The sequence below is a fragment of the Triticum dicoccoides genome, chromosome 7A (genome assembly GCF_002162155.2).
Source record: "Triticum dicoccoides isolate Atlit2015 ecotype Zavitan chromosome 7A, WEW_v2.0, whole genome shotgun sequence".
Taxonomy (NCBI): domain Eukaryota; kingdom Viridiplantae; phylum Streptophyta; class Magnoliopsida; order Poales; family Poaceae; genus Triticum; species Triticum dicoccoides.
Window position 1 is genome coordinate 531,303,309 of NC_041392.1, and position 3,536 is coordinate 531,306,844.

Here is a 3,536-nt window from a genome sequence, read left to right on the forward strand (position 1 = left end):
CCCGAACCTGGGTAAATCTTTGTGTCCCCTGCCTCCTGTTACCACCCGCCTAGACGCACAGTTCGGGACCCCCTACCCGAGATCCGCCGGTTTTGACACCGACATTGGTGCTCTCGTTGAGAGTTCCTCTGTGTCGTCGGCGTTAGGCTTGATGGCCCCTACTATCATCGATAGCGATGCAGTCTAGGGTGAGACTTTTCTCCTCGGACAGATTTTTGTATTCGGCGGCTTTGCACTGCGGGCCAATTCGCTTGGGCATTTGTAGTAGATTGAAAGCCACGCCCCTGGCCATCAGGTCAGGATTGGAAGCTTAAACTACACGGTCGATATCCGCGGAGACTTGATCTTCGACGGATTCGAGCCTCTGCCTTGTGCGTCACGCGGTCATAATGAGTACAATTTAGCTCTACCACTCGGCAGTGTTCAGGAGATCACACCGGCAGCCGCTCCGACCCTCAATTCGGAGCCAGTTGCGCCGTCCATGGACGGGTGGATGGACCCCACCACGAAGGCCTTACCCCCATCGGCGATCAAGCCGAACATCGACCTTACTCTGCACAAGAGCCGTGTTGTCAGACTGCCGGATCTCTCTCCGTCCGCGGACTCCGAACCGCCTGCGCCTGTTCCTAGCGAATCCAATTGGGCGCCGATCATGGAGTTTACCTCCGCGGATATTTTTCAGCACTCGCCCCTTGGCGACATACTGAACTCATTAAGGTCTCTCTCCTTGTTAGGAGGATCCTGGACGAACTATGTCCAGCAGGATTGGGGTGTGGATGGCGTCAAAATTCACCGCCCACCCACCACCCACTTAGTAGCCACTGTCGATGACCTAACTGACATGCACGACTTCGACTCCGAAGACATCGACGGTATAGACAACGATGCAGGAGACGAACAGGTACCACTGCCAACAGGGCACTGGACGCCCACTTCATCACATGACATATACATGGTGGACACACCAAAAGAAAACGACCACGAGGAACAGAAGGACGCAATGAAGGGTTGTCCCCTCGAAAAGCAGTCAAAGCGGCGGCATAAGCGCCGCTCCAAAGGCCGCCTCGGCAGAAACAACGATCATACAGACCCAGCGTTAGAGCAGGGTGAACCATTGCCGGACCACGACAACACAGAGAATCAAACCGAACAACCCAATTCTGTCAAAGATAACAGTCTGGATGACATCACACCGGACAGACACCTGGAGCAACAGAATGCCCGTCAAAGGCTCGTTTCCACCATGAGGAGTCTAAAAAAGCAGAAGCAAAGGCTCAAGGCTGTGCAAGACACACTTAAAATCAGATGGAGCAAAGTACTCAATACAGCAGCGAGGTACGGCGGTAATTACCCCACCAAGAGCTACCCGAAGCGGAAGTTGCTACCTGAATTCGATGAGGAGGCCTTAGATCCCCCGCAGCCAAAAACCAAAACGGCCACCTAGCCGGATAGACGACCTCACGGCCAACATAGAGCGGCAAACAACGCCGCACATAAGCCAATACGTGATCCACGCGAGGGCTCGCATCAAAAGGACGGCGCAACCAAATCCATCTATGGACCACGCAAGCGCGCTCCAACGTACGATGCAAAACAACAAACATCCGAACACCATGATAAACCCAGATACAGGGGTGCCGCACACCCCCTATGTTTCACCGATGAGGTGCTGGACCATGAATTTCCAGAGGGATTCAAACCCGTAAACATAGAGCAATACGACGGAACAACAGACCCTGGGGTCTGGCTTGAGGACTATATCCTCCATATCCATATGGCTCAAGGAGATGATCTCCACGCCATCAAGTACTTACCCCTCAAGCTCAAAGGGCCAGCTCGGCACTGGCTTAAAAGCCTCCCCGAAAACTCCATTGGAAGCTGGGAAGAGCTCGAAGATGCTTTGCGGGCAAATTTTCAAGGGACTTATGTCCGACCTCCGGATGCGGATGATTTGAGTCATATAACTCAACAGCGTGGAGAGTCAGCCCGAAAGCTTTGGAACAGATTTCTTACTAAAAAGAACCAAATAGTCGACTGTCCGGATGCCGAAGCCTTGGCAACTTTTAAGCATAGCGTCCGCGATGAATGGCTTGCCAGACACCTCGGCCAAGAAAAGCGGAGAACAATGGCAGCATTAACAAGCCTCATGACCCGCTTTTGCGCGGGTGAGGATAGCTGGCTAGCCAGATGCAGCACCAGCGACCCAAGTACATCCGAAGTTAGAGATGAAAACGGGAAATCACGACGCGACAAAAATAATAAGCGCCGGAATAAAGAAGACAGCCTAAAGAGCACGGCAGTAAACGCCGGATTCAGAAGCTCTCGGCCAGGTCAGCAAAAGCTGCCCCCTAAAGGCGCTAGAGATGAACTGTCCAGCCTGAACAAAATTCTGGACCAAATATGTCAGATCCATAGCACCCCTGGTAAACCCGCTAATCATACCCACAGAGAATGTTGGGTCTTCAAGCAGTCCGGCAAGCTGAACGTCGTACACAAGGGGGAGGATACACCAAGCAAAGACGAGGATGAGCCTCTCAAGCAAGACACTGGGGAACAAAAGAAATTTCCACCATAATTCAAAACAGTAGACGTGTTACACGTAATCAAGGGGAGAAATAAAGCGCCACTCCTAGAGAAATATGCCCAAGGGCCTACCACCGCGGAGTCCTGCCACTGGTCAGCTCAACCTATCACTTTCGAACATCGGGATTACTCAGCAAATATCCGGCATACAGGATGGGCTGCCTTGGTATTAGACCCAATAATTGACGGATACCATTTCACACGAGTCCTAATGGACGGTGGCAGCAGGCTAAACCTGATATATCAAGACACAATCCGCAAAATGGGGATAGACTCAATGAAAATTCGCCACAGCAATACTACCTTTAAAGGAGTAACGCCAGGCCCAGGGGCTCACTGCACGAGCTCCCTACTACAAGAAGTTATATTCGGCTTCCCTGATAACTTCCCTCGCAAAAATTTAACCTTCCACATTGCTCCGGTCCAAAGTGGCTATCAAGCACTACTTGGACGTGAAGCTTTCGCTCGCTTTAACGCAATACCGCACTATGCTTCCCTCACGCTTAAGATGCCCGGTCCACATGGCATCATTGCAGTAAATGGAAATATGGAGTGATCCCTGCGCGCCGAAGAGAATGCAGCTTCTTGGGCAGCCGCACACTAAAACGGTCTCACCAACTAAAGTATTCGATAGGTCATCAAGACCACGGACATGGTTAGACGAGTCCGGCGCAGCTGTATGTAATTCGTACAGGTTTGATGGCCACACCCCTATCACAAATACAAGGGGCTCAACGCGCGCAGAGAAGTGGCAATTTTTACTCACCTTGAATTATACGTTGTTTTTTCAAAAAACCTACCTTTTTGCACGACAACTTTTCACCTAAGTTCCTCTCTTTTACAGATGACCACCATGCTACACCCGTCCAGGATACGGCACAACGGAGACACAGGCGCAGACATGCTGCAGGGACCCGTTCCAAGGATTCTTTTTAGATTAAGACCCTGCATCA